At 40.2% G+C, this 25,706-nt stretch overlaps 1 pseudogene; it reads left to right on the top strand.

Moving 5' to 3' along the window:
• Nucleotides 1-25,706, top strand: part of LOC117534144 — a 117,537-nt pseudogene that overhangs the window by 49,113 nt on the left and 42,718 nt on the right.

The raw sequence follows: 25,706 nt of genomic DNA, 5'->3' as shown, positions 1-25,706 counted from the left end.
TTCCTTCACTTTCCCATAGTTGTGGCAGCACTTGTTTTCTCGGCTTGTAGGCATGGTCTGGCAGTTTCCACATCTACACCAATTCTCAGCACCCTCGGCCTCTTCCTCAGATGGCGAACTTGAATCATCGCCATCAGCACTTTCATCGGTGATATCAGGTGACGTTTCCTTGTATTTCCTCTTCGACATCAGAGGCTCGTAGAGATATGGTTGGATGTCGACAACATACTCCAGATATTGGGTGGCCTCCGACTCAGAATCAGACATGATAGACGAAACTAAGTTGTACTATCGGCGGAAGCCGCTGTGAGCCGCTGCGAACATTTTTCGCTCAGGGCTAATTCAGAGGCTCACTCAGAGCGCCTGGACTTTATTTTTCTAAACCTCTCTAAAAAGGTCAAATTTCACTTGTTTTTCCATCAATCTTGATACAGGGTACTTATTATATGTTATAGTTTGGATTCCTAAAGCTTTTAGTCTATAGTCTACTCAGAATCAGACATGATAGACGAAACTAGTTGTACTATCGGCGGAAGCCGCTGTGATTGATAAGCCAGGTGGAAATATGTTTAGCACATCTGACGTCACGCGCCGCCATCTTGCGGAGGAGCGGCGGAGAAAATAAATCGTCGGATTTGGTGTTGGGGGTTGAACAAAATTAATATTGCGCATTGCCAGACTCATATTATCTCCGATTTTAATACTGCAATATCTTAGATAGTGTTGTAGCTATATGATTTCGATTGTACTGGCAATTATACAAAAAGCTTTGCATTTGATCTTTAACCCAATCAATATTTTGTAATTAACAAGAATAAACTGATGTTTTCTAGTGGATGAGTAATGCAGATATCACTGTGTAATCATTTGACAGTGAGGGAATATATCCGGTTTTATTGTGAAAACTTCGAGACCGGAAAAACAGTTTTCACCCACGCTAACTTTAATGGAAGCTGCATACACGTTATCCCGGCTAGACCTCAAATCATCTTCGTAATATCTATCAAACTATAGATCCTACACATCCACTGGACGTGGATTCTAAGAGTACAATATACACTTCTCGCTAGAAATCTAATCAAAAAGCATTTTAATGGCCAAACTATTCCACAATTTAGGATTTTCCAGAGAGGGTTATTTGTGAATAAACGAGAGCATGTTGTTTCTTACACGACCACACTTTAAAACGTGCCTCTGGGTCGTAATCTAAGGTGCTTCAACAATCGACCGATTTGGTCGTTTTTTGTAGGAGGGCAGGCTGGTCTGTTTCTAAGGCCATTTTATTTTTGGTAGTCTGATCATTTCAACAAGAGAATAGAATCAAACTGAAAACATCGTAGATATGTTCTAGATACATGAAGCAGATTAATGAACAGTGAAACTCGCTCATGGACTTTAAGGTGAATACTTTAAGAAAAGGTTTTCCCACACTCTTTGTAGGAGCCATTTTATGGGTGTTGTTGGTGTCTCAGTTTACCTTATTGATATGAATAGTGCAATATCAGGGTATATGCAGGAATCCTGAAGTCACATTTAATACCTTTTAAGACCTTTTTTAAGACCCTTTCCATACATTTTAAGACCTCATCGCAACTTCGAGTTCTAACCGGTTACATTGGCGACACTTTACCTCACATTTCTATATTGATTAGCTAAACAGAGTGCAGACAGACTGCTGAAGCCTCCTCTCCATGAACTTCAACCTCTCTGTGAAGGTCAGGGTTAATGCAGGATGCTGCTTTGTTGCTTCTGTACTCTGTGCTCTTTCATTCCAGTCAAACTCCTCAGAAACCATTAGAAACCAGTATTTGACCAATAAACAAAACAATTGACAAAACTTTGAACTATGAAATATATGAAACTTTGGTGAGCTTCAGCGGGGTAATGCCATATAGGAGCTCCCTCACAAATACACAGGGGTTCAATTGGGCTGGGGCTGTCCGGGGCTAAGCCCGACACATAGGACGATGCTCTGACGTCATCACCCTCACACATTTGTCTACAAAAAACGATATATATATATATATGTTAAGACTTTTCTCGTTCTTAATATAGACTATATTTAGGGTCGATATGTGTTGACCTTACTTTAATAGACCGGATATCGTTTGGCTTAGACCCCGGCCCCACGAGGACGCATACAGTTAAACACATACGCAAACAAGTCTTCCGTTCACACGCATTCGATTCATTAACGCGTCCGTTCACACTAGACCGCTGGAAATGCTGGAAACGCTGTAGTACATATGCCAGGCCTGTAAGTGGCGCTGCTGCCGCCACAAAATACACCAAAGGCAGCGAAGAAGACCCCGGAGCATGGTTGCCCTTCTGTTTATTCTCCGCGGTGGACGGCGTGTTCTCCTGCTGTATATCTCTCAGGTGTACCCCCCCCCCACCCACCGAGCGGAGCAAGGCAACGAAACTTAAAATAAGAAGCAGCGTTTTATGGCACGCTATGCATGGGGCCACCTTTACCTCATTCACACCAATGCAACTCCGGTTCAAGCTCCGTGCTAGAGCTTTTCAGGTTCAGAACCAGTTCTTCGGTTTAGCTCTGGCTCTCTTCACACCGCCCAGAGTCCGACTGGTAATGCGGTGTTGCGTCATCGTTTGCGTCATGACGTAACCGTTTGCGTGCCAGCTTCATAAAGCCAAACCGAGCGGATGAAATCAGTTGCATTCATTTCTTATGGCTCTATCTGCAGCTTTTCATTTCTGTGGTTTAGTTATATTCTTATAAAAAAAGTGTACTCGTGTCAATAAAGGTTTTTTTAAAACACAACTGCTTCCGAGGTCGGTCTTATTTCTTAAGGCAAGGCAAGGCAAGGCAAGTTTATTTATATAGCACTTTCCAACACAAGGCAATTCAAAGTGCTTTACAAAAAATGTGGGAAAAAAAGGTGGACTGAACCATGAGTGTGGAGTAACGTTGTATCTTTCATTTAAATGAACTGTAACCTTCACCCAGGTATGTAACAGCTGTTCTCAAATGAACACGTGAAGTAAAGTTTAATATTTATAGTTTTATAGATTTATAATGAGAGGTGATCAACGTGAATGCTCAGGTTCCACCTTAACACGCAGACACGTTGCTTCACCATGAGCAGAAACCTTTATATATACAGTCTATGGCAGAAACACTGAAACTCTTAAAATTGTTAAGTTTCTCCATCGTTGTACAAACTGGATAAAACGCGGGCTTGTTGTTGTTGTCCAGGAGTTGATCTGTCCCTGCCCCCGCCTCGACGTAAGCGTGACGTATGTGGTGCTTTTGCTCTGGCCGGACAATTTTTTGGTGCTTGAAACGAACCGGATTCCGGAGCTAAGAGGCTGCTCCGCTGCGGTGTGAAGAGGAAAACCCGGTGCTTTTCAAGCTCCAGCTCCGAACCGGCCCTGAAACACCGTTGGTGTGAATGAGGTACTTGAGGCCGCAGTCTCTAAAAAGCTTCACTATAAGAGAAAGTGATAATGCAGTGTGCTTCTTCTGTTGCTCTGCTATAGAAAATAAGCTCGTCAGCGCAAGATCAGGGATGGGAGTTTTGTGAAAGCACGGTTTAAGAACTGGCGAAAGGCAGAGGAAACATGTAGGGAGCATGAGAAGTCCCATCAACACACAGGCCGTCAACAAACTGGCAGCATGACAACGAACACCGATGAATGCGCTGCTCTCACAAGCTGTTGCTAAAGACCAAATGACTGCATTTAGTGTGACATTATTATACCGGACCCTCCCTCCACGCAGGTCACGCAGACTGCGTGGGGCCTCGTTTTGCGGAGGGAGCCTCATCTGAAGCGCAAACGCAGTGTAAGCAGTGTACCGACTCCTCACACCATATCCTACATTACATCAGCTTTAGCAAAGCACCACCTGGTTATCACACCTCCTTCCTGCCATACATTATTATTCATTTTAGGAAGCACTGGATAATGGTCACTTCCTACAGTGGAGTTATTCAAAACAAACCATTCACATGTATGAACCAAACAGTTTGACACTAATGTCAGATCCAGGCATGAGACTTTCCCCCTGTGAACATCTACTCTTGTGCCATGTCCATCATTAAGGCATACTAGTGTTCTTTCCTCCAGCATTTCCTCCACTATGTTTCCGTTACTGTCTGTATGGTTGCTGCCCCATAGACGGTTGTGTGCATTGAAATCACCACACCAAATTCCTTCCTGTTTATATTCTGCTATTTCTTTAAATATATCAGTGGTTAGATTTGGACATGGGTTGTATACATTGATTATCCTAATGTTATCTTGTTTTCTAGGGTTGCAGATGTCCACTATAATACAGTCTATACCATCAGGAGATCGCACCTCCCTAGATGCCACACCATCTTTGAGAAATGACTGCAGGATCTCAGGTATGCAAAGTGGACAGGTAGGCGAGAAAGGCTTTTTTGAGTCTCAGAGACCAAGGTCCTGTACACTTCGCATACATTGACTGCACGACTTCAGGTCTGTGATGTGGACAGTACACCTCAAATACATCACGACACAACCTGGGGTATTTGAAGATAAGGGAATGACATGTTTATAATATGCTGCAAAACACAACAAATATGCAGGGTTACGAGTCTGTTTCAACAAGTCCTCCAACTCATACGACCAATTATGCCGATTGTTCAGGCCCAATTATTACGACTGTGAAGTTAAAACTTCTTTGCAGCAATGTTGAGCGCATCATCAAATGAGGGAAACTGGATTCACCTGTCATTTACACTGATATTTATTGAGAGACAGACAATTACGTACGGCCGGGAGATCATCCTAGTTTCACACTGTCCTTGTGCTCCACCAAGGTAATCTCTGCCCCAAAAGACACAAAACATCTAACCAACACGAGGAGAGGCGGGCTCCCAGAAAGCCCGCGTATACCTAATTAGTAGCAGATGTGAGACAATGGTCGACTTGTCTCAAAGAGATCCAGACAAGCCTCAACCTACACAGGGGTCTTTGACTGACTACAAGCAGATGTTTGCAGTATCACAGATTCTATAAAACAATAAGAAACTCTATAAACAGATCAGATGAAAATATTCTCTTACAACGACCAAATATGTCGTTTGTTCAAGCGCTTAATACGTCCTGCTCCCGTTGAATGCAAACGTTACAGATGGTCGTTTACTCACAAATAACCCTCTCTGTAAAATCCTAAATTGTAGGATAGTTTGGCCATTAAAACGCTTTCTGATTAGATTTCTAGCGAGAAGTGTATATTGTACTTTTAGAATCCACGTCCAGTCGATATGTAGGATCTATAGTTCCATAGATATTAGGAAGATGATTTGAGGTATGCGGCAGCCTCCATGTAAAGTTACGGGTTGAAAACAGTATTTCCGGTCTCTACGTTTTCATAATAAAACCAATGATCAAATGAACATTTAATATTCATTACTAAAGGTACAGCCGAATCATCACACGCACAAAACCTGTTACCGCCGCAGATGGACCAGAAAAGGGAGCGTTTGAAAAAAAAAAAAGGGGCGGGTCCACTCAGTGAAACGATAACAACGAAACATGGAGGAACAGAAGTCTGCGTTTAAATCTTGTGTGTGTGTGTGTGTGGCAGCCTGCGGTCGCTCGTTAGCTGTTCTAATGAAGGTAAACACAGTGAAGGCACAGCTCTCTGCAGCTGGTGCTGCTCTTCTCAGATTCTGCTGAGTTACACGTTCCTGGTGCTGCAGAGATTTCATGAAGTGAAGGAGGTTTTTCTTCTATGAAGCAGCTGTGGGCTGCAGATACTGTGAGAGTCAGACATGAATACATAGGTCAAGGCAAACTGGTTCACAGACTCTCCTGTTTTGCCGATCCGGTGCTTGAACAAATAACTCTACACCCCTGGCCGAAATGTCCCTAAAATGAAGTCCGAGTTTGAAATATATCTCAAATAATGTATGTATTTCCCCACATAAACATAACAGTGCAATGAAACGGCTGTCTCCTGTGCGCTCCACTTCCTACTTTCTCCTGCGAAGGAGATACTTTCCCTCTCTTTCATTGCCCTCTAGGTGCTTCGTACAAAAACAAATGCAAATATTCTATTTTAAAAAGTAAAGTCCTTTCGAGTCATCTGTCTCAAGCCTAAGTCTCAAGTCATGAATACCAAGTCAAAGTCAAGTCGAGTCTTTTATCAATGTTAGTCAAGCAAGTCTCAAGTCAAAAAATAGGCAAGTCAACTCATTAGACTCGAGTCAAGTCATGTGACTCGAGTCAAGTCATGTGACTCGAGTCCCCCACCTCTGGTATATACTTTGATACAGTAATACAGCAATATTCTAACCAAATATAATAAACACAAACAGTTGATAAGTAGTATTTTGTTAACTCAAGGTTTATATTAAAGGGGACCTATCATGCAAAATGCACTTTCGTACGTCTTTTATACATGAATATGTGTCCCCGGTGTTCCAGGGAACTCACCAAGTGTCAGAAAACAAAACCCTCTCTATTTTCCTCCATACCCAAATCTCTAAAAAAGGGGCTGCAACGGATCTGATACAGACTGATCCAGATTTGAACACTTTACTGACGTCAGTAAGCGGAACGGAGAGATCTAGATCAGCATTAAGGTGTTATTTATAATGACCACATTCTCAACAAAGTAACGTTATGACTCCCAATATTAATTAAAATGCTTTTATGGATTTAGAAAAGTATTTTATTGATTTAAAAAAATCGTTGTATGTATTGATTTTAAATTGACATGCATCCGCTAAGAAAGATAGTCCGTTGTTACCGTTTGAACTAACGTAGCAACGGCAGGAACTGCTTCGATAGTGTTTGAGGAGCTTTTTTGATTACAGATTTGAAAACATCGCTCCTTGCTTTAAAAGTAGCACAATTCATTATGTCAAACCTTGTGAAGTATCTAGATATCCCTGCCCTAATGCCAAAGGAACTGCACACTGAATATGTGTCGCCGTTTGATGTCTATGTCTGGACCGCTGTGTAAAAAGGAGGGTTTCTGCCCCATTACTTCTCTCCTGCAGCGGGCGTGGTCAGCTACAGGGGGGCGTGGTCAGCTGCAGCTTACAGAATCAGCCCCCTGCAAAAACAGCCCTGGAAAGAGCAAATGGAGCTAAATGAGGCATGGCTAAAATGCAGGATCTTTTTGGTATTTTGAAAAAAAAAAAAAACTATATTTATACACTTTATATAGTGTAAATAATCGCTCTAGTGTTTAGAGTCGGTGAGGTCCTGATAATTTATTCCGGGAAATTACTCTGACCTACTAATTGACCTGACCGAAGTTATTGATTTTATGTAAGTTTACTGCTTGGCTCAGATCCACCAATGTCAGCAAGATCTCACCTCTATTAACTCCCCAAAGAACCAGGTTCAATTAACTGCTGTTTCAATTCAGACAACTCTCTTAAATCAGTTTTAAGCGATCCAGAAGGATTTTGATATCAGTAAATGAGGTGTGGCCCTACCTAAGTGTGAGTGTGGCAGGGTGCAGTCTTACCTTTGAAGCAGGAGAGGAGAGCACAGGTGTCTTTTAAGTTATCAAAATCCAAAATTTGGGATCAGTTTATTTGAAGAAAGTAAAATAAGTCCAAACTAATACAGGGTTTTTACCTTCTCTCTTTAACACATTATAATCATACTAAACCTATCATGTTGTGATCATGTTCAAATATGAAACTTGAATTCACAGCCTTACATTTATTACCAAAATTGTAATTTCAACTGCCCAATTCAGTTGTGATTTCTAAATCTCCCGATAGAATTTAGAGGCATTTCCTCATAAATGACCGGTGATAATAAAAAGCACATTCAAACTTTCATTTTCATCCAATCAATTTCATACTTTTTTTCCGACACAGACGGCAGGAATAACATTAAAAAAAAACATTCCTATCCGCATGAATTCGGAGGAAGATTCCTCACAGGTGGCGGGTACTAATACTCACAAACACATCTCCCATCAAATCATTCCACTCAGCAAACAAAGAAATTCACTCAGCATTCAACCAAGAAATTTGAGAGATATTTCCCATGTCTGAGAGAACCTTACCAAGAGCTATTAACCCAGCTCTGAGGGCCAGAGCCTACCGCGAGAGAGTATACCAGGGGAACCCCTCTCTCTCGCTCCCTCCCAAAAAGCCAGTCTCTTTATGCACAAAAAACAGGATAGAAACCCCAAAAACGGGTGACATGCTGTTTGATACTCATGGTACCTGTCTCTGTAAATAGAGTTTGTAAACTGTACATTATGTTGTATGTCATCCTTATTGTTGTTCTGTTGTTTTTATGTTACATGTGTAACTAATGTCCTGCAGGTCACCCTTGAAAAAGAGATCTTTTGATCTCAAGGGGCTTTCACCTGGTTAGATAAAGGCTACAAACAAACACCTTCTCCATACCCAACCAATGAAACAACCTGGGCATGGCCACTGATGTACAGGACTGGACATATTCTATTGGCTATGGCATAAGACACACCTTCCCATGTTTGTGTAAAAAAGGACATGACCAGACATATTCTATGGCTATCACATAACCACCTTTTTGAGGCCTCAATGTATTTCTCCTTAAGTCCGGAGCCCCCCTCCCTGTGTACTGCTGTGAGAGGAGAGGGAAGAAACTGCCTACTCTCTTATCACTGACACCCATAAATCATTATAAATCTTACACTCAACTTAACAAACCACTTGGTTTATACTGTAAATATAGAAAAACATAACATATGAAACATTTTCATTGTGAGTTATACAAGAATATAATTGATTATAACTAACTTTCGTTTTAAGTATTCAACATACTATGAAACTCTCAACACCCTCTTTTTAAAACGCAAAGTTATCAAACCGCAACAACTAAAATTGTAAGCATTCATACATATTCAAAAACCATCAAGAAACACTCATTATGGGTTCATACAAGAATATGATTGATCATATATGATTTATAATTAACTTTTGTTTTAAGTATTCACTTAATACTATGAAGATCTCAACAATAGGTATGGCCCTACAATATATTGTTCAAATATAGCATGATAGGTCCACTTTAAGTGAGTTTTTATTGTGTTAACTTGTGTATTTATGCTTTTCAGATTGACTTTCTCTCTTTCTCTGTCCGTCTGTTCTAGAAACCGAAAGGAAGAGAGAGACGTCACAGCTGTCAGCAATGTGACAAATCCTTTACAGAATCTGGACATTTAAAGCGCCACCTGCGTATTCACACAGGAGAAAAACCGTACAGCTGTGAAGAGTGTGGGAAAACTTTCAGTAAATCAGATGCTCTCAAATCACATCAACATATTCATACTGGAGAAAAACCGTACTGCTGTGAAGAGTGTGGGAAAACGTTCACTACATCAAGTGCTCTCAAATCACATCACCGTATTCATACTGGAGAAAAACCTTACAGCTGTGAAGAGTGTGGGACAACTTTCACTAGATCAAGTCATCTCAAAAGACATCACCGTATTCACACAGGAGAAAAACTACTATAACCAACTATAGTGGTTTTAAGAGTGTAGGAGCCGCAATTAAGCATATTTTGTTTTTTTCACAGTTTACAATAAACAATTCCCATCTATAGAGTGGCGAAGTCACGCCCATCTACTTCCGCTCCATGGGACCTTATTTCAGAAAAATAATGTATTGAAGTCAATGGAGAGAGGAAACGTATCTTTCGATCCCGTTTGAATTGTGCCATGAGTTACACATATGATGTTAGTCAATCTGAAAAAATAATTTCCATGTCAAAAAAGTCACAGTTTGTCGTACAACTGTTGAAATATATAACTATGAAAAATACGCAACTACAAAGACTACTAATCCCAGAGTCGCGTAAGTGATGTCACAATTGTTTTCCTTCACTAAGAGAGGCAGCTTTGCATGACATTCTTCTGGACGTGTTTCATTGTGGTGATAGTGAGGGTAGTCAATCCTTTTGTTGAGTAGTGACGGCCATCTTGGTGACGTGTGTTGTTCTGCGAGACCGTTCACAGTTTTAGACACATTATTTTTTTTTACTTGCAAAATTATCTTTTAAATTGACAAATATCATATGTGTAATTCGTGGCACAATTCAAACGGGATCGAAAGATAATCTTTCTCTCCATTGACTTCAATACATATTTTTTTCAAAATAATGTCCCATTGAGCTCCACCGGAAGGGGAGGGACTTCGCCACTCTATTGGCCTTGTGTTGGGTAATCCTTTTTTCCATTACAGATCCCATCCCAACAGCGCCATCTGTTGACGTAACGTCAGAATTGTCAGGCATAATGTTCACTGTTCCTTTAAGTTTCGTTTTCTGGCTGTCGGTCTGCCGACAGCTGTTTCACACAGCTGACATTATTGCAGCATTAAATCCAAGCCATTGTCCAATGCAGTTTATGTATCCAATATACGATCCAGTTTTAATGCTGCTCTTACCCGGCCGCTTTCCCTGCCTTGGCTCTCGGCCTCTTGATGAGTGCAGGTGGTGACAATCTCTAGCTGATTGTGGCATGTTGTCCAGCTGATCCGGGATGACGGTGTCGGTTGTGAAGTAATCCAATTGTTTGTCCGGTGAAAACAATCCTTAATCCAATGAGATATATTTATTATATTGTCCAGTTACACTCATAGAGTACGATTCTACTTAATGTAATGGCAGTTTAAATGTTCCAGTGTCCTATATCTTTTTGCCATTACTTCACAGGAGGGTTTAGAGTGATCCTGACGCAGACACAAACATATGAAGTTCCGGTCTTTTGCTGCAGTTTTAGAATGATGTTTTATTGCTTTACATACCAAGTACACGGTGTCAATAGTTGTAGTATGAGCATCTGCTTGGGCTGGCTGGGCTGGCCATCTGGTAGAATCGGTATGCTCTTCCTCCTGTGTCACCTATGACTCCTTTTATACACCCCGCCACCAAGTGTTCAAAATAATATGACACTATTCATATAAATAAGGTAAACTGAGACACCAACAACACCCATAAAATGGCTCCTACAAAGAGTGTGGGAAAACCTTTTCTTAAAGTATTCACCTTAAAGTCCATGAGCGAGTTTCACTGTTCATTAATCTGCTTCATGTATCTGGAACATATTTACGATGTTTTCAGTTTGATTCTATTCTCTTGATAAAATAAATGGCCTTAGAAACAGACTCGTAACCCTGCATATTTGTTGTGTTTCGCAGCATATTATAAACATGTCATTCCCTTATCTTCAAATACCCCAGGTTGTGTAGTGATGTATTTGAGGTGTACTTTATGGAAGCAAACAAGAGACAGAAGTATTTGAATTTGATCAGACACCGAATTTATAGCATTGAAAATAATTACTTTGAAAATTATGTATCTGAATTTTTTTTGCTCCGAATTTACCTATGTGAAATTAAAATGTTCAAATTCAAGTGAAAAAAATTCTACGTCAAATATTTCGGTGTTTAAAATTCAATGTAAAAAAATTCGGTGTATAGAATTCGACGTCAAAAATTGCGATGCAGCATCATCCGGGCTACTCAGACAGGATAAGCAATCGATCCCGAATGCAATCAACCCGACTTCTGGGGGACAGTGCGGTGAAGCCCAATGCTGCAAACTGTCGGCGATGGATGCAGATGGGAGCAATTCCCGTATACCCTATGTTAAAATGTCCAACTTAACATCAGTAAATGAACATGTTTCTAGCCTGGATCCACAAAAACATATTCTGTAGTTAGATTCCCCCTTCATGACAACAGGACTGCTTCTCCTGGCTCCTCTGTCTCACTGCTAGCTCCGTTAGCTCCATTGGCTCCGTGATGCTACAGCGGCTCAGCTCATGAGGAGAACACTACTTGAACTCGGCCGTGTTTGTTGTGTTGGCTCCTGGTGGACTATTCGTCCTGCAAATATAGGATTTATCTGCGGTTGAAACAGACCGTCCATGAATGCAGTTTCTTCGGTAAGTCAACCCTGCGTACTTTATGTTATGTTACTGGTGTTTTTATTAAGCTAACGTTAATGAATGTTTAGAGTTGGGTTAGCATTTGAGCAATCGTAGCTCCATCTGTGCTAACGATGCTATGCGTAGCATCCAAGAGTGTAAAACATTAAGTGGGATGCTACTGTATACCAAAAGGCTTCTGTGCGAGGTTGCTAAAATAAGGTCATCCTTGTACGTTAGATAGTTAGTTTGCTAGTTAGGTTACTGTATGCATTGTTAAGGTTCGTTTAAATTCGCTATAGCATAAAATAGACTAGCTAACGTCAACGTATTGTTGAAGAGAGGCTTAATGTATATTAAATCAACCTCACAATGAAATGTGTGTATCTTTAAAATATGAACGTCACATTTCAAGATGGTCCAGAAATAACGCTCCCTTAGATATTGTAATATGGTTTGTTGAACTGGAGTTATTTATTGCAGCTAACCGCCTATCCGACGAACGACACAAACATTGTCGTTTTTAATATTATTACCAATGCCTCTTTTAATTGTATTATCATCACACTTGAGAAACAACCTTATCGTGGCTGTAGAACGGAACATGTAACTTAATGCCTGCATTTAAGGACGATGAATAGCATAGTCAATGCTTTAGTGACAAGGAAATGATTTGTTTAAATATTAGATATGACGTTATCTGTGACTTCAGTGAACATTAAGCTTATCCATTGCATTGCATTTGTTCAATAGGTTTGTGTCTTACCCTTACGTGTGTGACACATATGCATATGGCATTTGAAAACAAATTAATTTGACTGACTCATGAAAACCTCATCCAAAGTAACAGTAAAATAAAAAGTGTTGTGGAAATAATTATCATAAGACGCCAATTAGTAACATACAGGACACACCTCGATGTCTGTTTACCTTCTTTAAGGACACAGGCGGCTTAGCCAATAATGTTATTGTTCCCATTCTGTGACCGGTCAATACTGGGATACAGATGGTCTGTGTTGTGGGTACACTGGGACACTTCCTTCTCTGTATTTGTGGACTCCAAGGTAAAATCTTCGAGGTCATAAGTGTCCGAGGCAAGTAGCTCTGTGTTCCCACACTGTTTAGGCTATCTCCTCAAATATGTTGTTTACTCTCTGCGAAACCAGTTAGATGGGCTGGCAAGAGAGAGGCTCTCCAGAATTGACGTGGCAACTCTACCGTGAAGTCAGAACCTCTGACTCTTGGACTTGTGATGTGAATCCTCCGGCCGTTAACTCCAAATAAACCATCATGTGTTTGACATCAAAGCTACTGCTCTTCCCGTGTCTCCTTCCTGAGTCGGTGACTCCCACTGCATAGCTACACAGAAGTTTCCACTACAAATTGGTGTTGTCGGCAGGATGCCAACAGATCTTCAGATTGTGGTAAGTGTGATTTTCAAATCTACTTTGGACATTGCCTTATCAGAATCTGTGATTGACGGTATCCTAAAATTACCTGTGAAACTGATCGGCTGCGTTTCCTTTTGGTTAATGAACATTTGGGGATGATAAACCCAGGGAATCAGTGTCTGGGGACTCAGTCCTGGCTTATTTCCTCTGTGTGTGCTGCTCGGGACGGAAGTGCCATACAGGCATACACAGCTCATGTTTAGAGATACCTTAAAGAAAGAGCATCAGTGAAGTGGAGCTTCTGTGTGAATTGAAAGCAATGTAAAAGATTTGTATTGGACAAATCGCCGGATTTTGGGGGTCTTAGTGGCTAAGCACAGCAGTTGAAAATAAGCAGCCAAAGATATTTGCTGCTATCACCTCTCTGTAAAAACACGGCTCCAGCTGCAGCCTTGCGTGTGTGTGTAAAACCTCACCGTGTGTGTGTGGGGCTGGAGCAGTACAGGCTGAGAGGGAGAAAGTCACAGCTTATTGCCTATAGGTTTTAACTCACGGCACCACCGTCCTTCAAACGGGACGGTCTAAAAGCACTCGTTGTTTAGGACCGCTTTTCTCATGGTTAGACGGGCCAGCGCGAAGTGCGTGCATCACCCGATGCGCTACGGCTCTCTGGAGCAGGTGGCGGTCAGGAGTGCATACATAAAAATATAGGCTAATTGATCAGAGGTGTGTAGTGGCAAGCAAGCATAGGCAAACTGTGTTTCACCTTGAGGTGAACTCGATAGCAAGTGTATATCGGCTGGTCGTACGGACTACAGTCAACTGAGCTGTTGTTTGGAGAGAAAGGGCAGGGGAAAAGTCTGTGGGCTCCGATCGGGGGGGCACAGCGCCACTAGAAACAAATAGCCTAGTGGTTGTCGCAAGAGGATAAGCTAGTTATCGTTCTTGGACGGCTTTCAGGCACCGATAAATAACTTGTATACAAGGGTGAGGCGTGAGAAGACGCCGCACTGGAGAGAATTCCCACCCCCTCTAAGATCTCTAAAATCCGGACTAAATTGAGCTGGATGAGCTTTGCTGTCGCGCTGGTGTTTATTAAGAGTTCATGTTTTGTTTGTCTGATTGTTTGTATGGGGGTCTATATTGGTTTGTCCCGCCGTCTTGTGTATGTTTTGTAACAATAATGAATCAGTCCATAGACAGGGTAAAATGAACTAAACTGTAGTTATCTCACCAAAAGTAAATGACCTGAGAAAAATAAAAAGTGTTTTTATGTCCTGCCTCTGAGTGCAGGGGAAAATGTAAACAAGAAGCACACTGTTCAGGGTGAGCGCTAGGTGTAAGAAGAAAAGAAGATTATATTGCTTTAATAATCCATTCTTAAATGGTATTGCTGATATGTTAAGATATCTTTGTGACCTTGTATAAACCCTATGCCCGTCCTGCGCCCCGAGACCCTCAGAGACTTGCCTGAGGAGATCAGGGTTGCAAAATCTGGTTTTAGGTCAATGTTGTATTATTTGTTTCATTTATTCTTAATCTATGTATTGTATAGTAATAATGAATAAAAACGTAATGTATTGAACACATTCCGAAACAAAGCAGATAAGACAGAACTAGACTCAGACATAATACTAATTGTTGTTGAAAACTTTTGCGCTGTTGCAGCAAAATGGAAACTGTGTTAATTATTCTGTTCCAACTGGCCACTGGAATCAGGTAATTAATATAAGTTGAAGTTCAATTACAGTTTTAAAAAATAGTTTAACATTCTTGATTAAACTGCTCCAAATTATTTCTAGTATCAACCAATTGGTCTCTATAGACAATACTAAAATTAAAATAGTTGTTAAACTACTGACAAGTTTTCTGAAACCGAGCTTATGAACAACAGAGTAAAGGTTGCTGGTTAAGCCAGGATCAATATATTTGTTGAAGTTTTTATTGTGTGCATAATAAATGTGTTAAATTAATTGATCAATTCTTTAAAAGTATAATGTTGCAATTTCTTTAAAATAAGTAATTACAGTTACAAAATAGGTGTTGTTTTCCAAGGGCCTCTTTTTCACAGGCACTTTGAATCATAACACTTCCAAGTCCTACAGAGATCAGTATCACTTTGTGTTGCAAGCCAAATCCAGGGGTTCTACTCGAGCCCAATTTTAAATACCATAAAGAAAAGTATTGAACCCAGCTCGAGCTAAATGTGAAATGTATTTAATTAATGTGCAAGTGTTTTGATTTATTTCTCAAACCTGTTTTATGGAAGAGGAAAATATTTCTGATAAACTAATATGTTATCAAACGGTAAATGTTGAATTAATATAACATTTAGAATCATTGAGAAGGAGTGATATTCGCAGGGACTAGCTCACCTTTAAATTACAATAACATTTCTCTACTTTGGACTGATGAGTTTATGATTCTTGCATGTTAAATGACTAACACAAACCTTACATTTATGCATGTGCATGTCTCAGGAAGGCTCCCAAATAATTCTGAGGGGCCTATCCTATTTTTGTATTTAAATGATAATGTGCTAATCCATTACCTTGAGTTGTCTGCACTCAGGAAAACATCCCTATCAAGTGTTAACCCAATAACTAGGAGAGCTCTGAAGGCCAAGGGTCAGAGAGAGAGCTACGTGGGTCCACGCCAGCCACTGCAAGGTCCTAGTCACCAACAAAAGTAGATGACAACAAGTGACGTGTCCTAGTCACCAACAAAAGTAGATGACAACAAGTGATGTGTCCTAATCACCAACTTGCACCACACTTGCACTACATACAGCAAAACACACTACACACAAGGTATCACGAGCGAGTGCCAGCTGAGCGGTTCCATATGCCCTCTGGTTCCTCGTTTGTGTTACCGGTGTGCAGAGTCTGACTGTCCGTGTCACAAAATCGACCGAAGGAATACACACACACACCCCATGGAGCATTCCCACCTCGTGATGACGGCTCGCCTGGGAAAACGACAACGCAACCGTGAGCAATACAACTGGCCTGGCCCAGTGATGTGGGGTTTAGCTCGCCACAAGATTACGTTTGGTTGTGCGGCGACAAGCTCTATCAAGTTCTGGCTCCCCTCTGGATAGGTACATGCACTCTAGTGGATTTGAATCCAGCAATCAGGCTTAACAACACTACTCTTTAATGTATTATCCATGCATAGAAAGACCTACAATGATGTTTCAAGTACTGGATTCATTTCAGTTTTGGCCCAAAACAAATATTTATAATATTTCATATAACAATTATGTAGCATATTTGATCCTCAAATTAGAGAAGTATAATTTAAAGAAATTGATATTCTCAACATTAGATAAACACAGAAGAATCCTTTCCAAGTACCATAAGTAGATCAGGTAAGTATGGCTAATAGGAATACTTGATAGACTTAATTTGGTACAGATCAGTGGTAGCATTTACAAATGTAATAATTCAAGGTTTAAAAATGTTTAATCCTTCCTTTCCAGGTTTTTACAAAAGTCTTTGAATATTTGCCTAACTTTTCCTTTTCAGATTTTGAACAATGTACTTGACTAAAATGAATGTATTGATTTCACTAAGTGCCTTACTCTTGACTAAAGCGTATTTAAGTAAACGTAAAAGTAATCCTAAAATTGAGGACACTGCACTTTTGCAGATTACAGATTGATCAAATCACCAGTGTGAATTCTATACTCTAACTGTGAATGTTTAGCTGGATCTCTTACGATCCTGAGTTTTAAAATGCTTTTGACTAGTGATTGCCTTGAAGTAAATCTTTAAAGCGGCAAGCTGGTTTTGATTTTATAGTTTGATGAATGAAATTAACTAATGGTAAATGATAAAAGATATTAGTTTAAAACAAATATTTAGCCATTGTGCACCTGTGTTTTATATGTGTTCATTATTATGCTTTTGACAAAAGATGATCAAACACTGATGAGAGATGATTTTTCCTATTATGATTGGCTGTATCAATCATTGTGATTGGATGTTTCAATCTTATTCCACTTTGTGATATAATTGATGTAAGGTGAGACCACACTCGAACCTGGAGACGCCTATTGAGTTAATTATTGACCAAATTATTATTAGACTAATGTTTTTAGGTTATCATAAATGATAAAAAGAGAGGACTGTTGTGGAAATAATTATCATAAGACGCCAATTAGTAACATACAGGACAAACCTCGATGTCTGTTTACCTTCTTTAAGGACACAGGCGGCTTAGCCAATAATGTTATTGTTCCCATTCTGTGACCGGTCAATACTGGGTCACAGATGGTCTGTGTTGTGGGTACACTGGGACACTTCCTTCTCTGTATTTGTGGACTCCAAGGTAAAATCTTCGAGGTCATAAGTGTCCGAGGCAAGTAGCTCTGTGTTCCCACACTGTTTAGGCTATCTCCTCAAATATGTTGTTTACTCTCTGCGAAACCAGTTAGATGGGCTGGCAAGAGAGAGGCTCTCCAGAATTGACGTGGCAACTCTACCGTGAAGTCAGAACCTCTGACTCTTGGACTTGTGATGTGAATCCTCCGGCCGTTAACTCCAAATAAACCATCATGTGTTTGACATCAAAGCTACTGCTCTTCCCGTGTCTCCTTCCTGAGTCGGTGACTCCCACTGCATAGCTACACAGAAGTTTCCTCTACAAAAAGGACCTACACAATAATACTCAATCAAACTGATACAGTATAAGGACTGTGATATCCAGCAATTTCTTAAGTATAACAATAAGATTATGATCTGTTTTTAAAAGAAGATAAAAAGTTGTTTGCATGTAAAGAAGTCTGTAACTCACGCATGTAACTTTACATCTGTTTGTTCAAAGTCTCCTTAAGGTGATCCAGACAGGCTGGACCAGAGGAGGAGAGACAGACTCCTGCCAGCAGAGAACTTCAGCACAGATTCCAAGGTACACATTTTTCATACTTTGCAAAGAATGCATAAAGTAATGACTCCAACACACTAATATACATGCCATTAAACATGGCTGAATACTAGATCACCTGCACATCAGTGATGTTGAGTGTACTTTCTTAGAAAAAGGTTACATTTACATTTTACCAAGCAACATCACTTTTTTGTTCAACTTTCACATTTCAATGTATTTAAGGCAAATATTATTGAACATAGTGAGAGCTGCGACCCTTTGTCTTTCAGTGAGACAACCGGACAGAGCAAGCTTCTACAGTTGCACTAAGTTTTGATAACAGTTAAATATTATTTTAATAATACATTTATTTCAATGTTGATGAATTTAGAACGGTTTATTCATAACCTGATTATCTTTGCAGTACACTGTTGGATTTAAAAAACACATTCAAATAAAAAAATCATTATATTTATAGCCCCTGAAGAAACAAACACACCTCTATCTTAAATAACACACTTGCTCTGCAATAATATGTTTTTTGATATTTCTGTCAGACAGGACTGCTTCACCATGTTCTCTTTCTCTGAGGGTCCAGAAGAACATCCAAGAGGGAAAGGAGAAGCTGATGAGATTTAAGAGCAGTACAGGACATTAAGAGACATTTATATTGTAACACAAAGACCTGCACACTGAATAGTTTTGTAGTCTAACAGGAACTTCATTTGTGTGTTGTTTTGTGTTTTACGTTGCACCTCAGAGACGGTGTGATTATTGTCAGGCCTATAAAGTTTGGCAAAGAAAAAGTCAGCTGATCAAATGCATTTGCCTCACTTTATGAGCTTCACATCACTTGTGCCTTGTACCGCAGAGTTTGCAACGTCATAAATAAATGGTGCCAATCTTCAGTCAGATGTGAATGTGTAATCTAACATTTTCAGCAAGAATAACGGACAAAAGGAGTGCAAATACAATTTATTGAAATGTGAACTAAATGTTATCAAGCATGAACCATCACCATTTTTAAAAAATAAAAACAAAATAATATACATAAGTTACACTAAATGTCAATCTATTAATTGATTAAGTAAACACATTTTGTCAAATAAAGTGACAGGCCTGTGCAGGTGGTAACAGCTATGCCCAGCATGGGCTAAGTTCTGTAGGTGCAGCTGGTGCAGGTTCTCCTCCCTCAGGCCCTCAGCCCTCTCCGGCCAAACCAACAGACAGGACGTTCATAAAGCTGAGGTCTCCAAAGTCTCTAATCATCCATCCTGTGAATATGAGAGGGGAACAAATAGTGTAACAGATGCTTTGGACAATAAGAAATATAAAGTTAACTATTGAGTTGCTCAGTTTTTTAGATTGAAAGGGTTTAATAATACAAACAAAGGAGAGGCACCGTAAAATAAAGATTGGTCTTTCAATAAATTGTGTTGATTTTGTCTTTTGAATTCTTTGTCTAAAGTCAAGTAGCTAGAACTGTTACTTATAGTTTGAATGATACAGTCTGGTTATAATGTTTGGAGGAGGCATCACAGGTAAGAGCACCATTTGTTGTGTTCCATCCACAACAAATGCACACAGATCGATGTGTGTATTTATTTATCTACTATTTCTTGGATCATTACTGTCAGTCCAAAACAAGAGATTTTGTTTTAGTAACATTTAAAAAAATAAATAATATTATCTCGTTTCCACTACACTATCTTGAATACTTTAGTTTTTACGTCACTACATTTATCTAACAGCTTTAACATTGCAAAGGTGTCACTTCGGACTCTGGGTAATTATGACAGCATGTCCTACTATTTTGAGACTTTGAACAAAATGTTGTGATCACATGACTGACAAAGCCGTGCTCTGATAGGCCAGAAGTCGGTTTGATTGCATTAGGGCTCGATTGCTTATCCTGTCTGAGTAGCCCGGATGATGCTGCATCGCAATTTTGGACATCGAATTTTATACACCGAATTTTTTTCACTTGAATTTTTGGGATCTGAATTTGAACATTCGAATTTTTTTCACTTCAATTTTTACATTTTTATTTCACAGGTAAATTTGGGGCAAAAACATTCAGATACATGATTTTCAAAGTAATTATTTCCAATGCTATAAATTCGGTGTCTAATAAAATTCAAATACTTCTGTCTCTTGTTTGTTTCCATAGTGAAGATCTGTTCATTTGTTCTGGAAATGTCATTTTCGAGCCTGAGACCTGAAAAACAGGCTTGGGGCTTAACAGGTTAAATTAATCAATTGTTAAAAAATGAATTGCTGCCAATATGTCTTTATTTATCAGACTTCAATCATCCAATCCACCCAGGGCCGTCCATCCCTACAGGCTGATCATGCAGACTGCGTGGGGCCTCACCTTGTGGAGGGTGCCTCAACTGAGCCGAAAATGCGGCGCGCTTATGCCTTCTTCATTGATAACATTCAGAAAATCAGACGAGCAGTCAGTACCTCTGCATCAGGTACAGCAGATGTGTTGTCTCTGTGTCCACCTAAAATCAATACAAACACCATGACACAGTTCCATCAGATTAATGATAAAAACCTAGAGGACATTATTCAACTTCTGAAATCCTCCTCCTGCTGCCTTGATATTATTGCCTAAGATGTTTTTCCTTGCATGGCCTCAGATCTACTTCACATAGTAAACAAGTCTCTTCACTCAGGTGTTTTTCCACAGGCTCTGAAAACTGCAGTCATTAAACCGCTCTTAAAAAAAGAATAATCCAGACCAGTGGTTCTCAAATGGGGGTACGCGGACCCCTAGGGGTACGTTGCAGTACTGCATGGGGTACGTGAGATTTATTTTATGCTAATGAAAAAAACAAACATAATTAATGGATTTAAACAAACTACTAATAGTAGATTAACTACTTTTTTCAAAGGTTTACAGAAACTCTGGATAATAACATGGGAAAATAAACGGGGTGCTCTCTTTTCCTCTCCCTCTCCTGACAGCCCGTCAGTCTCGTGCAACTCGCTGAACCTGTAATAAGTGACCCGACAGTAAAGAATAAATATATTCTTAACTAGTTTAGCTAGTTCCAGAGTAGATAAACTATCTAAGTGTGTTAGGTCTAACTCTTAGTGTATTTAATTTTGCTCCACTCAACGGTCCGTCACAGCGGCGGAGCTGTGATCATGCAGAGCTGCGTGTTCTCCGTCAGCAGCAGCGGATCTGATCTCTCTCTCCCGTCCGGTTAGACTTCACTCCTGTTTATGTCCAAATCTATCAGATCTAGCTAGTTCTAGCTAATGATATACACATTACTTTAAACAACCAAACATGACCACAAGGAAATGCAAACAGATTAAAATATACTTCAAACAACCAAAAAGAAACATCAAATGCAGGGACGCGGGAAGTCAGTCAGAGTTGGGGGTGCGGGGTGGGGGGTGCGGGTGCCTCGCAGCGGCAAAACTGTGGCGTTTACACTGCGTTTGCGCTTCAGATGAGGCTCCCTCCACAAAATGAGGCCCCACGCAGTCTGCGTGACCTGCGTGGAGGGAGGGTCCGGTATAATAACGTCACACTAAATGCAGTCATTTGGTCTTTAGCAACAGCTTGTGAGAGCAGCGCATTCATCGGTGTTCGTTTTCATGCTGCCAGTTTGTTGACGGCCTGTGTGTTGATGGGACTTCTCATGCTCCCTAAATGTTTCCTCTGCCTTTCGCCAGTTCTTATACCGTGCTTTCACAAAACTCCCATCCCTGATCTTGCGCTGACGAGCTTCTTTTCTATAGCAGAGCAATAGAAGAAGCACACTGCATTATCACTTTCTCTTATAGTGAAGCTTTTTAGAGACTGCTTACACTAAAATGCTAACTCAAACATACTCAAAATAAAACTTTTGTATTGATTTGATTAGTGAACTTTTTGGCGTTGCAGTTACAACTCTCCACCAACAGGTGGGGGTGCTGCAGCCCCCTCAGCACCCCCCCCCCCCCCTTCCCACGTCCTTGATCAAATGACTAAAGAAACATCAGAGAGAAGCTGAATTACTGCAAGGAGAGGAGGAAGTACTAAAACATACACAAAGCAACCACTTATAAATCAAACAGACTTAAAGGGGATCAAAACAGACTTAGAACGATCACATAAATACAGAAAAAGTGTTAAAAAATATGCAAAAAGACTGAAAGTAGATTTGGTGACACAAACAAAGACACCCCCCCTTGCTTGGACCTTAAAACAGGAACTTAATCTTTAAATTCACACAATTCAAGTTTTATATCTCTACAACTCCATCTTAGTGACAAAGTCTGTCCACTCCCAGAAACGTTGATCACTTCTCAGGAAAGAAGAGTAATGATGAGAAGGAAACAGACGTTGTGTCAGAGTGGAACATTTCCATGTTGCTGAGCAACAGACAGGAAGCAGGGGGCGGGTCTCAGACTCTGGACCTTCACACTCACATGTGTTAATATTTAATCCACTACAATAGGCTAGTTGCACGGGATGACGTATTTCCATTTCCGGTTCATTGAGCGTGCGCTTGTAAACTTCCGGTCTACGGTAGAGCGGTAGAGGGGGTGGTGGCAACACTGGACTGTGACTGGACGAGAGATGGCAGAGGGAAGTGACGAGGCAGGAAGTTAAGTTGAAGGAGGACACTCTGATAGTGAGTAAAAGAGAGTTTGTACTGTTTATGGCAGAGATGATCAACTGTTCAGCGCAGACTACAAGCCGGAATGAAAGAATCAAAAATAATTGTCAAATCAGCTGAAAAGTACCTTGATGTGAAAGGGATGCACTGGGGACACGTGAAAGATATCCTAAATGATGACGTCCAACAACCTCAGACATGGACTGGATCATCCTGATGGTGGTAATTGTACTGCAGTGGAATGCTAGAAGTTTAATTGCAAATGGACAAGAGTTCAAAACATATATTGACAACCTGGAGAGAAACCTAATGTTCTTTGTATTCAGGAAACATGGCTGAAAGCACAACTGGATTTTATTGTGAAGGGATAAACTGCAGTTAGACGAGATAGGGACTCTGGCAGAGGGGGAGGAGTTGCAACATTCATACAGAGTGGGATAAGTTACAAAGTTATGCATGTAAGTACAGATCATGAAGCAATAGTTATAAGGGTATGGAATGATAGAGGACCTATAGATATAGTCAATTATTATAATGTGGGAAATTAGATCAAAGTATATTAGAGGATGCTGGGGGTTCACTGCAAGACAAAGTAATATGGTGTGGGGGTTTTAATTCACATAGCTCGCTATGGGGAAGCAGTAGCACAGATGCAAATGGTGCAGTAGTTGAGGAATTTATAGATGACCTCGGGCTAGTGTGCATTAACACTGGAGAAGGAACACGATATAATTGCACGAAGAATATAGAAACAGTACTCGATCTGACATTTGTATCTAGTGCTTTAGCAGGTATAAGTACATGGAATGTGGTAAAGCATACTACAGTGGGCAGCGATCATTATCCGGTAATGACTAAAGTTGGGACCAACATAAGGTTTGAAAAGGAAAAGAAAATTCCTAGATGGAAATTGGGAAAGGCTCATTGGGATGCCTTCCAAGTTGTAAGTTTAGATGTAAAACACTTCAAGAGGAAAAGGATGATGATATAAATAAATGCAATGATGATCTGGTTAAGGTTATCATTCATTCAGATAAAGAAACAATTCCGGAAAGTGCAGGAGTTAGGCGCACCAAGAGTGTACCCTGGTGGAATGGTGAATGTAGTAAATCAATTAAAGACAGGAATAAAGCATTCAGGCAACTCAAACAACTCCATTCTCAGGAAGCTTTGAATCAGGATAAAAGGGCCCAGGCTATAGTGAGGAGAACTATAAGAACGCAAAAACACACTTTTTGGAGGCAATATTGCAATAGTATTGGAAGAGAAGTACAGCTTGCAGATGTTTGGGGCATGATTAGGAGAATGGGGGGAAGTCGAAGGAATTATGAGTTGCCAGTTTTGAGCAGAGGGGACAAAATGGCTGTCACAAACGTAGGAAAGGCGGAACTTCTAGCTCAAACATTTAGGAAAGTTCATAGTTCAGATAACCTTACAGAGGAAGCCAGGCAGTGCAGAAATAATACACGAATGGAAAACACGAGAATATTGGATAGAGTAGAAGCGTTAGGAGATCAGTTGGACCTGCATTTTAGTATGTTTGAGTTGAGAAGAGCAATTATTAGTGCTCGCCAAACCACTCCTGGGAAAGATGGTGTTTGTTACAAAATGCTGGAACACATGACAGATAACTCTCTAGTCATTGTGTTAAGGTTGTTTAATAGGGTGTGGGATTCTGGCCAACTTCCTTCAGAGTGGAAACAAGCGATAATAGTGCCCATCCTGAAGCCAGGGAAAGACCCTTCAGATCCATCTAGCTACAGGCCTATTGCCCTGACATCTCATTTATGCAAAATCATGGAGAGAATGGTTACAGAAAGGTTAACATATATCTTAGAAAGTAAAGCTCTGTTGTCCCCATATCAAAGTGGGTTCCAGAGGGGTCGGAATACAATGGATTCTATATTGTGCTTAGAATCAGACATCAGGAAAGCACAGACCAACAAGGAAGTAGTGATTGCAGTCTTCTTTGATATTGAAAAGGCTTATGACATGCTCTGGAAGGAAGGTCTACTAATCAAGTTCAAATCATTGGGAATTGGTGGTAAAGCATATAATTGGGTTATGAATGTTTTACTGGACAGGAAAATACAAGTAAGAGTAGGTGCAGAATATTCAAGTGTTTATGCTGTGGAAAATGGTACTCCGCAAGGTAGTGTGTGTAGTCCGTTGCTGTTCAATATAATGATGCATTACATTTTTAATCAAGTTCATCCAAGTGTGGGGAAATCTTTGTATGCAGATGATGGGGCTTTGTGGGCAAAAGGCTGCAATGTAGCACATGTTGGAAAGAAAACACAAGCTGCAATAGTTGAAGTGGAGAAATGGACAAATACATGGGGATTCAAACTGTCAGTAGCTAAGACGCAGGTCATTTGTTTTACAAAACGGCATAACATTGCTCCTATATGGTTAAAATTGTATGAGCAACCTCTTGAACAGGTTAATACAATAAGATTTCTTGGTGTTTGGTTTGACGGAAAGCTAACATGGAGCAGTCATATAGGAAAAGTTCAAAATAAATGTAAAAAGGTCAACAATGTACTTCGGTGTTTGGCGGGGCAGGAGTGGGGAGCGAGTAGGTCATCACTTCTGAATATATATTGGGCACTCATGAGACCTGTATTCGATTATGGGTGTATAGCGTTCATGGCAGCAGCAGAATCAAACCTTAAAAAGCTGGATGTCCCTACAAGCTCAGGCCCTGAGAATTTGTAGTGGAGCTTTTAAAACATCTCCAGTATCAGCAATACAGGTGGAAATGGGAGAAATGCCTTTAAGGATAAGAAGAGTGAAGTTAATGTTGGCATTCTGGGTAAACCTTCAGGGGCACAGTGATAGTCATCCTGCGAAAAGTATTTTGAAAGACTGCTGCAAGATCATTGGGATACAGGAAGACATCTTTATAAAATTCAAAGGTATGTGGGGTTTAAAAGAAGG

The sequence above is a fragment of the Gymnodraco acuticeps genome, unplaced genomic scaffold, assembly GCF_902827175.1.
Source record: "Gymnodraco acuticeps unplaced genomic scaffold, fGymAcu1.1, whole genome shotgun sequence".
In the NCBI taxonomy this organism is placed as follows: Eukaryota; Metazoa; Chordata; class Actinopteri; order Perciformes; family Bathydraconidae; genus Gymnodraco; species Gymnodraco acuticeps.
This window is presented reverse-complemented; position numbering and strand designations above follow the sequence as displayed.